General features: G+C 42.9%; 1 protein-coding gene across 1 annotated transcript in view; it reads right to left on the bottom strand.

Moving 5' to 3' along the window:
• PRICKLE1 (prickle planar cell polarity protein 1) overlaps positions 1–13,422 on the bottom strand; it is a 103,905-nt gene extending 90,483 nt beyond the window's left edge. Inside the window, exon 1 of the mRNA XM_036297607.1 lies at positions 13,161–13,422. The gene's annotated coding sequence lies outside the window, so the exon portion shown is untranslated. The remainder of the gene's footprint in view (positions 1–13,160) is intronic.
• Positions 13,423–14,176: the final 754 nt, after the last annotated feature.

The following is a 14,176-nucleotide window of genomic DNA, read 5'->3' as shown; positions in this document are numbered from 1 at the left end:
AGATGCCATTGTTGTAAATATATCAGGTTAATAATTTGCTCTTAATATTACTGTATTTTTTAGCTCCTCATATTAAACACTAATGTACCTATTAAGACAGACTTTTGGTAAGGAAAAGTGTATATTCTCTTAACTCTTTAAAACAAAGCTATTGTTGAATTTTGAATTATCCACACTGAATCATGAATAAAGAGATCATTTTTAAAAGTTGCATCTGGCCGAAACCGGTTTGGCTCAGTGGATAGAGCGTCGGCCTGCGGACAGAAAGGTCCCAGGTTCGATTCCGGTCAAGGGCATGTGCCTGGGTAGCGGGCACATCCCCAGTGGGAGATGTGCGGGGGACAGCTGATCGATGTTTCTCTTTCATCGATGTTTCTAACTCTCTGTCTCTCTCCCTTCCTCTCTGTAAAAAATCAATAAAATATATTAAAAAAAAAAGTTGCATCTGGGTAATAGGAATAATTTTGAGTAGATCATTAAATAATTCTAGTCAGACACTTAGATAGCAATAATTAATAAAAAGGAATATCACCTCTAATGTATTATATACCCCCCTGAAGTTATAGTCTCCAAATCCAGTACAGTATTTTAGAATTAAGACATTCTGAGCCAAAAAATTCACCAAGTCCTTCACTTTATAACTGAGGAAACTGTGTCGAAGAGCAGGTAAGAAGTCCAGAAAATTCAGTGATTTATCCAAGATCACATGCAAGTTAGTTAGTAGGAGAGATATCTGAAAGCATTTAATTTAGAACACACATACACAGTAATATTCACAAAACAATAAAACATCTTTATACAATTTTATATCAGTTACTAATGCTCGCTTATTTCTTAAAAATATGCTTTTTATTGATTTTAGAGGAGAGAGGAAGAGAGAAACATTGATTGGCTGCCTCCTGCACCCCCTTACTGGGGATCCAGCCCACAACCCAGGAATGTGCCTGACTGGGAATCAAACCAGCAACTTTTTGGTACCTTAGACAATGCTCAACCAACTGAGCCACACCTCTTTCTTTCTTTTTCTTTCTAAAAACTGAACGGCAAATGTTAACTTATTTAGAAACTGCCAAACTAAAGCTCCTTAGGAAGCTGTGACTTGAACTGACAGGCAATTTCTTCATCAGTAAATCAGAGATAACCTTGATTAGACTTCCACACAAAATGCAGTGGAGGCAAATGAAAGGCATCTGAAAGTGCTTTGTGTCCTTCACACAGTCTTATTTTTAGTAAAGAACCCCTGAGTTAAAACATGATAATTTCTGCACAATAAGTTGGCTTAGCTCTTTAACAGGAAAGCTGACTCACTGCCAATTTAACTCTGGAAACTGAGACACTAAAATAATAATTTCAAGCAACTAGGTTTCCTAACAAGCTGGCTGAAATCACTTAGAGGATTAGCTCTTCACCTCTGAAATTTAAGTCAGAATTTTTTAAAAAAAATTATTGATTGATTTGAAAGAGAGAGGAAGGGGAAGACAGAAATATCAATCTGTTATTCCCCTTATTTATGCATTCATTGATTGATTTGTGTATGTGCCCTGACCGGGGATCAAACCCACAACCTTGGTGTATTGGGACGATGCTATAACTGACTGAGCTACCCAGCCCAGGACTTTAAGTTGGGATTTCTTGAGTGAAAGTATCAACTCTGTTTCAACATACAGAGCAACATCACAAGACGGTCTGATGATATTGCCTCTATTTTTGTTTTTGAAGTTTACCAAGTAGTGTGGGTGCATTAGGGAAAGGACAGTCACATAGTTTTCTTATTGCAAATATTCAATCTTACTTCTATTAATACGGCATCAGTTTGCTATACGATTGCATTTCATTGATCACTTTGTGGTGGAAAGAAGGGAGAGAGGTATTTATTTGAGCAGCCTCTTTCCTTATATTCTAGCATGTTTCTCTGGCTTTCTGCAGCTCAGATACTTTAGCTGCAAAATATATATAAATGTGTGTGTATATATATATATATATAAATACACACACACACATATGTGTATATATATATATGTATATATATTCCCCTTCTCCTCAAAACAACAACAAAAATCTCTATTCTGAAAGTTTTTGCTTAGATTAAAACATAATACTGGTTTCTGTCTTTATACTGTTACATGTCTTTATTTTCCATTATAACATTAAAATGGTCCACAAATGCTTACTCTTTAAAAAATGAGAGTGGCCATTTGCTAACTTTATAGTTCTGTCATAAGAATGAGAATATAAGCTTAAAACGCTCTGACCTGCTTAGTACTACATATTATTAGATTGGAGAGGGAGTGCTCCAATTAGAAGCATGGCTAGCTAACTTCCTATATATCTACTAGAGGCCCGGTGTACGAAATGCGTGCACGGGTAGGGTCTCTAGGCCTGGCCTCCCTTCCCTGGCTGCCAGCTGCTGGCTGGGGCCTTCCTTTGTTCCGCAACACCCCCTGGTGGTCAGTGCATGTCATAGTGTGCGATCGAACTCCCAGTTGAACTCCTGAGGGGACACTGCATATTAGCCTTTTATATATATATATAGAAGATAGTAATTGATTCTGCAGATATATATTAAGCCACCTACAATGTGTCAGGCATATTTCAAGAATGGGGATAAAGCAATAGACAAGATGGAATAAAGACTTTTTCATGGAATAGACAACTATATAAGTAAATACCTGTCAGATAATAAGTGCTTTGGAGAAGCCGGTTAAAGGGTTTCAGGAGAGCTGGATGGTGTCTGAGGAAAGGCAAGGGTGCCATTTTATATAGGGAGATCAGGAAGGCCTGTCTAACATCAGGTGACTTTTGAGCAGAGAACCAAAAGGATGGAGTGCGCCAAGAGCCCACCTGCAAAGGCCTACAGGTGTCCTTTTGTATTAGCTTGAAGTCTAGCACAAACAGGGAGATTCACTGTAAATTTCAGGGAAGTGAAATGTACAAATAATAAAGCTTCATACAATACCTGAACCAACTCTCAGTTTATCTTCAATGACCCTTAAACCCTGTACATACAACTTAATCTTTTTTCCTAACTGAAGTTCCTCACAGTATCTCTCCACATAATCAAAAGAGAGAGCTTTCCAGTTACATTGTGCAAACAACCTAGATAATTCAGGTAGACATTTCCACTCTGAGGCCCTGATTATTTGATTTGGCAATGGGCATACAGGATGAAAAAAGTGCCAAAGCTAGCTGACTTTGCTTCTGGCCATGCCTACACAGTGAAGAAGCTCAAAGGAAACTGGGCAGTTACCCAGGTTTTGGAATGGTGGGTTTTTAAAGTTCTGAAAACAAAACACCCTCCCCTCTAAGAATGGCATATGCAACAACAAATTCAAATGAACTACAGAAAGTATCAAATTTCTCCTTTCTTTTGTACTATGTAGGACACAACCAGAAGCAGTACTGACTGGTTAAGTTCTTTTTATTTTGTCTATTTATACTCTATAGCAGGGGTGGGGAACGTCCGGCCTGCGGGCCATGTAAGGCCCATGAAGTCATTTGGACTGGCCCTGCCAAGGCATTAGGGGTGTTAATGAAATGTTTGACCAAATATAGCAGGCTAATTTTTAAGTTGATAATTTTGCATGGCCCTCCAATGATGTTATAAATATCCAAATGGCCCTGGCAGAAAAAAGGTTCCCTACCTTTGCTCTACACTACAGTAATGGTAAATAATGGATAATGATAGGAAATAACCCAAAATTTCAAAGACTGGAGAAGAAAAAGAAAAGACACACCATGAACAACAAACCTTTTAAATCAATTTCCACAAAACTATGCAACAGAATTCTCCAATGTTTAATAATAAAACTTTCAGATACATCATAGTTATTATTAGAAAAACTGAGTGTGCTTATCATATTTTATTGAGACTCTGAATTATCTTATCTAGAACAAAAATATATATACATTGTGGAAGTGAACTTCTAGGAGGTATGGATATGAACAGTTTTAAAGCATTTTATATGGTATGAAAGATATATCGAATTATGACTAAAGAAGGATCAAAATAAGTGCTGGCTATAAAAAATAATTTATAATTAGCTAGTTTAAGATTGCCTCACTAATCCAAAAAAATGGAAATTGGTATTTATGTTGTTGAAAAGGACAAAGGACTTAATCACACACACACATACACACTATAAAGAAACATTCATTAATACAGTGTTGGGAAAAAGTAGGCTGTGCATACGCAAAAGTTTATTCTTGTATTATTATTTATTAATTATTGTAATATGTTCCATTCGAACAACTATAAACCTACTTTTGCCCCACCCTGTAAAGAGCTATTTAATTTTTTTGTCTTTTTAATTTAGAATACTTAAAAATAAGATGTAAAATTGTAATAAAGTTGTAAATTTATCAGATAAACTTTGAAATCTTTGTGGTGATATGGTTGGGACTTTTTTTTCATAAAGTATTTTTTATTTTTTTAGAGAGAAAAAGATAATGGAAGAGGGAAAAATCAACATCCTGCTGGGGATCCAGCCCAGGACTTGGGCATGGATACTGTGCCCTAACTGGGAATCCAACTGGTGACGTCTTGGGGCATGGGTTGATGTTCAACCACTGAGCCACACTGTCTGGGAGGGACTATTTTTTTAAATGGACACACTCTAAGATGACAACAGAAAACTGGACATTCATTCATTCAACAAATGCAGGAGCCCAATAGGTAAGGAAACAAGGGTAAATTATGTTTTTAATAGAATATACTAATTTTCAATAGTATGCTAATTATATTTTCAAGTAATATGCTTGACATCTTTTTTTTTTTTTTTTTTTTTTTTTGGTTGGGGGGAGTCACCCTCTAACTATCAGCTATCTTTTCAGGTGAAGTACCTTCAAATTTAAAGCAATTGTTAATCTGAAACAAACAAACAAAAAAAACAATCAAAACACTATAGAGTATCCCCAAAATCTGGAAACATAAGAAAAATAATGTATTTATAATGTTGTTTTCCAGATGAACAATTATACCCATTGTTTTACATTTAGAGGCACTTTACCTGAAAGGTATCTGGAGGTTGACAAAAAAAAAAAAAAACCCGTATTGAGCATATTATTTTAAAACAGAACTAACTTAACATTTTCAAAAACGTTCCTGACTTTTGGGACTCTCTGTAGATGTTAAGTGTCTGCTACATGCCAGGCATTGTGTAAGGCGGTGGGTACCCCAAGGTGAACAAGCATGGCTCTTCCCGCACATTAATTACCATCGACTCACAGGAGCAGAACAAAGAGCTTCCTGGAGCTGGGTTACTAGTAAAATGATATCTATAAGATTTTGACAGCAGCATTTGGAATGAACATAGCTGTTAGGAATGAATGAATGAATGAATGAATGAATGAACAGAAGAGAAAGGAAGGTTAGAAGGGGAAAGAAGGAAGGAAGGAAGGAAGGAAGGAAGGAAGGAGGGAGGGAGGGAGGGAGGGAGGGAGGGAGGGAGGGAGGGAGGGAGGGGGAGTGTTCAGCCTATAGGATTAGAAATATAACATTTTAGGACTGGAACACACTCTTAGGGATGATCTACTTCAGTAGCTCCTTAGTGCATCAAATGACCTGAGGAGCTCTTTCAAGTTAAATGTACAAGACTCCACCCCAAACCTACTGCCCTAAACATCTTTGTGTATTTGCATTCTGAAACAGCTCTATAGGTGTTTACAATTCAAACCTTTGGTTAAAATGCACTGATCTAGCCTAATTCCCTCACTTTTTACATGAGGAAACTGAGGCCCAGAGAAGCTGAGAGGCTGACCGGAAATCACACAGCTATTGCACTACAGTCCAAGTTTTCTGATTTTCAGAAAAAGACTATAGAAAAACGGTCTTTTTTTTTTTTTTGGATTTTTATACCACCTCACTACTGTCTATTCTTGAATGTCTGCTCAAAGAAGAAGCAGGATAAATGGACAGTACTTGGCCAAAAGTTACTGTACCAAAGTTAAAAAGCCAGTGTCTACAGGCAACGCAAGCATACACATACCAAAAAAAAGGCCCGTCATACACCATGGCAACCTGGTTGCTTCCTGCCAAACCAGCCAAATCAAACTAGTTTAAAACACTCCCGCACAAATATCGTTATTCCTATCAATGTCTCATTTCAGCACTGCAACGAATAATAATTTTGGTTTCTGTGGGTAAGGAAGGGGAAAGAAGAGTGTGATTTTTTTTTTTCTATTTTAAATTCAGAAGGTTAAAAAAATCCATTTCCAATACTTCAATATGCGGAACGCCTGGTCTGCCTTTAACATGTTTGGCAGTATTTGAGGACATGTTTTTGGCCATTAGCCTGCCAAGCTGTTTAAACTTATAGGAGGCCCACAAAGGGAACATATATGATTAAGTTAGTTAAACACAAACATCTTCTCTGTATATTTTATTTCCTCTCTCCACATTCACAAGAACATAAAAGGCTGAAGCATTACAGAACTGGGCTGGGTGGGGGGGGCAAGTTATTTATCACTTCGGCTCCCTTCTCGAGGCTTGTGTAAATAAGAACTAAGGCCACTCAATGAAATTATTCATATGATCCTTGCAATGAACAAAGCTAAGCATCAGAAAGCAGTTCAGAATTCCTCTGGAGCATATGTATTTCCTTACAAGAAACATCTGTGATTCTCTAATGCACTTCAGACCTAACTTTATCTCTTGCTAAAAATTATGTAATATGCATATACTTCAAGCACTGAGCATACTTATTAATTACATCGTCACAGAAGAATTTAAAATGCTGTCTCTTTTGACACACACAACAAGTACTTCAACACGAGAGCACTAAGCAGTCTTCGTACATAAAATCCAACCATGCCCTACATTGTTTGGAAGACATGTTTTAAAGCAAAGCGAATGCCACTCTATCTAGCCCTTTCTCAGATCCTAACTAAGGAACTTAGATTATTCAGGTATGTAAGTAACAGTCGGAAATATCAGTTACAGTTAACGAGGTATGAATTTCTTCAGGAGATTACCATATTATTTGCTTATCAGTGAGATAAGCAAAAAATAAAAGTATACATGCCTTTGGTGAAATTATAACATGGTTTTAAGTCAGTTTACTATTATTAGTAAGAAAGAATGGTGTGTGTGTGTGTGTGTGTGTGTGTGTGTGTGCGCGCGTGTGTGTGTATGTGAGTGCATATGTGTGTACCCAGAAGACAGCATTTTAATGAGGGCAGAAGAGCTGGCCAATATAGAAAAGGGTTTTAATAGACATTCTATTTCAACCATAGTTACTGTGGGTTTTGTCACTATAGCAATGGGCCTGTGTGGGGCGGGTGTCTGGCAGGCTGGGGTGCTCAGCTGGTAAAGCAACATAAACCTCATTTTCCCTTGAGTTGAGCAAATTTCCTCTAAGAAGGTCTACTTAATTGAAAGACAGTTTCCAAGGAGAAAGGACAGGTCTCAGCAGCGGCTGGTGGGCACTGCTTCACAGTACACTGCTATACTAAGGCCAGCCTCACACCTTCTCCTAGATTTGATCAAAGGCCTCCTCTATGGTTCATTAGTGGTCGTTCTTTGGATCTAGGCAGTAACCTAACCTCCAGGATCTCAATGATCCCTGCAGCCCCGGTTAATTTCAGCTGTCTCTACAGGGGCTACATGAAACATGGCATTTACAAATTTGGATTATACAGCACTATTTATTACACGATGGAGGAGTTCCAAAAATGCCAGAAGAGATCTTGGCATTTATGCAAGTCAACTACTGTTCAACCCAAAGAAGCACTATATTCTATTGGATGTTTTTGCCAGGATTGAAAGAGCCAATGTGAAAACATCTTAATTAGGACCATCTTAGCACCTTGCTATTGGATAGCCTCTAGCTCGAGGTGTTATGTTTCAAATGGGCCAACAAACCAGCCTGGAAACAGAACCCCCTCCAGTCCCATAACCAATCCCTTCACTCCAAGTCCTGAGAGTGTATATTTTCTTATTTGCAGATTTAATAAGTCAAGTATATCTGGTAGCTATTAAAAGACTTAAACCACTACGGTTTTAAAAGGTTTCAGTGTTCAGAGATTTGAAGCCCACAGAGGGGGCAAATCTAGAGGGTTTGGTTCCCCCCATCTCCCATTTTAAGAATATTCTTATTGTCCTTGTTCTCGCCTTTTGATGCGTTTTTAACACATGTTCATGGGCTCACAAAAAAAAGAAAAACAGGAATTTGAAGGAAAGATAGTGTACCAAACAATTTCCAGTGATCTAAAAAGATAATGATAATGACAGATTCCTAAAAAAGGAAGGTGGAAAAGCTTGAAAATATTAGCTACTTATCATATGCTATCAGATAGCCTTTTCTCCTTTGGGGAAATCAAAACCGCTGTACAGTGTCTCTTTCAAGTTTCCTTGAACAGTTCAGTTCTGCCTGCTCAAAGCAAAGGGCCTTCCTAGAAACCCAGGGCCAATATTGTATCACATTAAGTGGTGTCTACTTTATATCAGACTCTTTTTTTTTTTTTGTTAAAGGTAACACAAATGGGTGTGTGTGCGAAGGTAGTTCTAAAAAACTTCACAGGAAACCAAATAGCCTTTATTTAAATTAAAAGCAATCACACAGCCTGATTCTTGGAACATACTTCGAAATGCTTTTTGGCATGCAGCTGCTACATGCCGCCAATATTGTGTGTAATTGGAAACATTTCAAACAGAATTGTTACCGAAGTCAAAGACCATAATTGCGAGCTTGGGATCTGAGCCTCAGATAAAAGAAGGGCAGCTGAGTGAGAGCACAGTGCGCGGAGGAGTCTCCTTACAGGTCTGCATCTGACTGCAATATTTTCACCGCGTTATGGACAAACCTTTCTTTCCAGAGACGCAAAGACAAAAGGAGGAGACGGAGAGGAGCATGCACAAAGCAAAGGCTGGTGGGGGCTGTAAATCAGGACCCGGGACAAACTCTTAGAAAGGAGACCATGACTTCAGCACCAGAGCAACTGAAATAACACAACTCATTTTTCTCTCTCTCCTGAAGTGTAATCCACTAGAAACGAAAGGCATCTCTCCCAAGAGTTTACCCCCAATCTACCAGTGGAGAAAAATGGAACTTCAGTTTAATTGGTCAGTTGTATTTTAGGGTCACTTAGGACCAAACTCAGGGACGAGGGGGCTGGGGAGAGTTAAGTAACGGTAAAAATGACAGCTGCTTGCTAGTTTACAGCTCTAGGTTTTAAAATGTTGACATTTGCTTCTGCCTTGCTGACGTTTTTATTTTTTGTTTTAAAATCTCTCTTTCTAGGGAAATGAACCCGAAAGGTTCTAATCAGTCCAGGCTGGGCAATCATTCTTGTTCCTAGAGAGAGGTCCCTTCAAAAGTGACCGAAAGGCACTTAGAGTTTAGTTTAAACATGTGCACAACACAGAGACGCGGGAAGGATTATTACATTCTCATGGAGAGGTTTGATCCCCCCCAGTAACTGGAAAGAGTCGGGGCCAGTAGACCACTGGCTTGGGAACGGTTCTTGGAAAAATCGTGTCATTCTGGCACGCAGGAAAGGGGTCTGATTATTCTGTCGTGTCTCCGCGCCAGAAGTGTCATGACATCAGCGGGCTCCAACTTGTAAGGCATGTCTCTTCCCACCACCTCTCCTTCGGCAGAGAGGGGAAGGGGGGAAGCGAGGCGTAGGTGGGTCGCCATGCAGCCAGGCCAGGCCTTTCCCACTGCTCCACACTCCACCATGATGCTGCTTCACCAACACACATGCGGCTAATGTCCTTTCCTCCAGGATGGCGCGGCCATCAATAAGGTGTGAGTACTCGTTACTGGGGAGCTGAGGCGCTGCACTTGATGTGTGTCCAGTGGTGGAGAAGTCCAGAAGCGGGGAGGGCTGCCATTCCCCTGATGCCACCTCCGTCCCTGGCACTCTGTCTTGGAGCGCGGGCTACGCATGTTGCCTGAGGTTTCCAGGAACTGCACCAAGGCACCACTTGGCACCCGGATTTTTCTATTTTCCTCTCCCAACTCAACCTTCTAAAGATATTAGTGGGAAATAGGGCACTGTTTTATCCTGTGACCACAAGAAAAAGAAGTAATGGTTCCTTAAACCACCAACTAACCAACTAATCAACCAACCAAGAAACATAGCTCATTCATTTTCCTAACTCCTCTCTGTTGTGGAATAACTGCACCTGGATTTAAGCACATTGAATATTCTCACACAACTCAGAGTTCCAGAATTGGTATTATTTTATACAAAATGAAGGGGAAACCAGAGGGAGCTATTTTTCTAAGAGGAAGGCCCCTCTCCTGATCAAGTGACATCTTGAACATTTCTATCCTCAATGAAAATCACTTAGATTTTTAAAATTACTTTTCTTTTGTAAAAGGAAAAAATTCTTTATAAATGGCTTTAAGGAGGAAATTAAGTACAATAACTAGAATACCAATGATAATCGTTCCTGAAAATAATTTCCTTTAATGTTGGACAACCCAAACTATAGGTATAGGGCACAAAAAGAGCTACTTAATTACTGGGGAAAAAACTATTTTTTAGTTCTTGTTCCATTTCATGAGTATTATGAAGAGTCACTCATAATACTCAACTCTGTGTTTTGCTATTATTGTCATTATAAAAGATTTTAGAGACGTTATCTTAAAATGTCACTTTTTAAAACTTAGATTTAAGCTTACTTTTTAAAATCCTTAATTTAAAAAAACTTCAAATTTTAACCTTTTATCTTTTCAGAGTTATCAAAAGGAGAGGACATTATGAATAACCAGACTTTTACCCACATCTGACTCTTAATAGTTTAGCTATTAACCCTATAAGGATTTTTTTCTCCCCAGCTGATGTTAGATTTTACTTGGGTACTCATTACAGCCTCCTTTATTATAAAAACAAATGGTGGTTCCATGGATCTTGATTATAAAAACATGATAAACTTTTAAAGTTTCATTGGTTTTGCTGGCAGAACTGATTAAAGCTGACACTTTAGTAAAATATATCACTTTTCTTTTAAAAACCTATGAACCAATAGGTTCACAGAGTGATAAATTACCAATTGGTACCAAATTAAGGAAGGAAAACCACTGGCTCACATCAATATGGCTACCTCTACGTACCATCCAATTTCCCTCCCCCCCCTCCCACCTCCCTTCTTCCCTCCCTCCCACCCTTCCTCCCTCCCGCTCTGTCTCCCTGGGCTTATTCACAAGAATGAGTCACTACTGTTAGCCATGATGTATTAAAGCAGAGATTTTTCAAGTTCATCATCAAGTATGCTAACTCTTAACTGTGGGAAATGTGCATTTATTTCTAGCACCTTTTAGTTTTAATATGTAGAGCACATGCATTGTTAACCTTTAAATCCTTTGTATAAACATTTCTGGAAGAGCTTGTAAAATATCTCCTTCTGTGTTTCCTGACTCACCAGTTGATGGCATTTAAAAACCCTCTGGTACCAGCAGGTGCTGTATTTTGCTTTCTTCAGCTCCAGCTGGGCTACAATGACAGATTTCTGTCCCAGGCCCAGCCCAGCCACCTAAGCTAGGACCACGTTGGAGGCAAACTGAACTGGGCCCCACCAGACAGCAAGATAAATGGCTGCTGTTTAAGTTTAAAATCCCCTGGTGGGAGTAAATATTGTTCCAGAGAAAAAGGCTTGACAAATATTGCATCATCCTTCCAGAGCTGTCTTGATTAAAGCAGAATCTTTGGATTAAGTTGGTGCTTAATTCAAAATGTATCTATCTTGCTGTCATGGGGATTTTTTTCTTTCCTAGAGTCTGAAAACAGACATATTGTTGGGGATGGTCAACAAGGCTGCCGCCTCCCAAGGGGCTAGAGTCCACTCTGGATAATAGAAGGCGGCTGAACACTGACACTTCCCTGAGGATAATGGAGGCAGCAAAGGCTTAGTGGGAAAAGGCCAGTTGTCACCTAAGTGACAGGCAACAGCTGAGCTCACACATCTGGAGCCGGATCAGGGCAAACAGGCAGCAAACCCACACCCGGCTACACCTTGGGCCTGGCTGAAGGGACAGACGGAAGTTCCTTTCACTCCCAAAGTGCATTACAACATATCTGATGCTGAAGCCCATCAATTATATAACATCAGCTGCAGACACAGCCTTCCCAGGTACTGATTAAAATGAGTAGGCAGACCAAACTGTCCGGCGTGCACAGAGACAATCTCATTAAGTATAATTTGTCCTTCATAAAGTTCATCCTAAAAGCCCCACGTACATATACACACACAGGCTTTGCACGGCACCGACGCATCTGAACTCCTCCGGAGAGGCAAGGTGTTCTCTTGATGCAGGTTCCCATGCGTGTTGTTCCCCTCGTCCATGGCTGCAGTTCGGCCTCCCATCCGCTTTCTCACATCAGCAAGCGAACGTGTTTGGCTGGCGGTTCCGCATCCTCCCTGGGCAAACTGGAACTCAGCGCGGCGCCAGCCGACCTCCCGCCATCCCCACCTCGCTCTTCAGCCTCCTGAAGACAATCTGTGGACAATTTTCCCCGAGTCCCAAAATAACACGGCGCTGCCGTTCGTTTTTCTTAGAGGGCAATGAAAATTTAACAGCTTTCTGCTGCATCCTGAGTCCCGGTCCTGCTAATCATTAACATGCCCAGTTGCTTTAACTTTTTCTGCCTGAAGGAAGGAAGGAAGGGAGACGCTCCCATTCTTCCCCACATACGTGCTGCATCCAGAAAACCTCCTCGCGGGGCGGAGAGGTGGGGCGGGCAGCTGAGGCACCCCTGCCAAAAAGCAGCCGCCCCCCCCCCGAGCCTCGGGAGAGAATGGGCACCCTCCCTCCCTCCCGACGCCGGTAGGTGACAGGCGATCCTAAGCGGCGGACACAAGCCAACGCACCCTCGCCTCCCTGCGCCAGCATCGCCCCAACTCTGGGGCCACTGCACGGGCTTCCCGGCAGGAGAGAATCCAGGGGCGAGTGGGTTGTGATGCAGCCAACAGGAGCCATGCGGGCAGCCTCGCTGCAGCCCTCTCGGTGCTGCAGCCCCAAGTCTGCGTGCACAGGCGACGCAGCCCACAAACCGGCTGTGACCTTCTCCCCGATCTCCCGCCACTCCGACCCAGTCCAGGTGTCACAGACCCCGCGGTGACACCGAGGGTGCCCGGCCTTCCCCCGCAGGGCTCGCTCCCCACGCCGCGCCCGCAGCCCCTCTGCAGAGCCCGCCGGAGCCGGGCTGCTACTCACCCCGCGCGGAGGACGGAGAACGAACTCGGCTGGACGGTCCTCGGCGCCGCGCCGGGTCTGCGGGGCTGCGATCCGTGGCGTCAGGGGTGGGCGAGGGCAGGCGGCGTGCGGACCATCCAGAGCCCCGACAGTCGCCGTGCCGGCCGCGGCGCCCCTCGGGGAAGTCGGCGCAGGCGGCGCGAGCAGGCACGTCCGGGGCGCGCTGTCGGGCGGCGGCGGCCGCTGGAGGGACGCGGCGCTGGCTGCCGGCTGCTGCGAGTGCTCCCGGCTCAGCCCCGCGCCGCGCGCCGCCGCGCACCCCGCCCTCGGCCGCCCGGCCCGGCGCGAGCGAAAACGCGGAGCGCGGACGCCGCCCGGGATCCAGGCCGCTCGGCGCGCCCACGCGCAGCCGGTTCGGCCCGAGTGGCGAGGTGGTCTCCCGGCTCTCGGAGGCGACGAGCTGGGCAGCACTGGCTCTGCGCGCAGCGGCTGGACTGAGCAGGGGGCGGGTTATCTGCTAGAAGTTCACCCAGGCGCAGCCCGGTTCCCAAGTGCAGTTCCCTCGTCTCCTCTGCCCCGCCCCCGATTTATACTCCCCCCCCCCCCCCCGCCGGATTGAAAGACGTGAAGGGAGAAAAAGGACAAACCCAATTTTCTCTGATCAAACGGTTTGGGGTTTGCCTATTTGGGTTTCTTTTCCATTGGTTGTGTGTAGTGTGTGTGTGTGTGTGTGTGTGTGTGTGTGTGTGGGTGGGTGGGGGGGGGGGGGTGGGGTGGGGGGGGATGTGGGTAGTTAATTAAACTCCTAGATTCCTTCCTCTGCGCCTGGCCTCGCTGGAGACCCACTTGGACTCCATCCTATCCTTGGAATCCCACAGGCTGGGCTGACACTTGCTTCGGAGCAAGAAGCTGAAGATTCAGCCTCTTCTAGTCCGTTTCCTTCCCCTCCTCGATGGCCCTGTTCATCTCCAAGAAAGCCCCCAAGTGTGCGGAGTGAGCGCACTCGGAAACCTCAGACACCCCAACGACAGAAGCCA

This window comes from Myotis myotis, unplaced genomic scaffold, assembly GCF_014108235.1.
Source record: "Myotis myotis isolate mMyoMyo1 unplaced genomic scaffold, mMyoMyo1.p scaffold_m19_p_3, whole genome shotgun sequence".
NCBI classification, from domain to species: domain Eukaryota; kingdom Metazoa; phylum Chordata; class Mammalia; order Chiroptera; family Vespertilionidae; genus Myotis; species Myotis myotis.
Note: the sequence above shows the minus strand (reverse complement) of the source record. Positions and strands in the feature narration are given on the sequence as shown.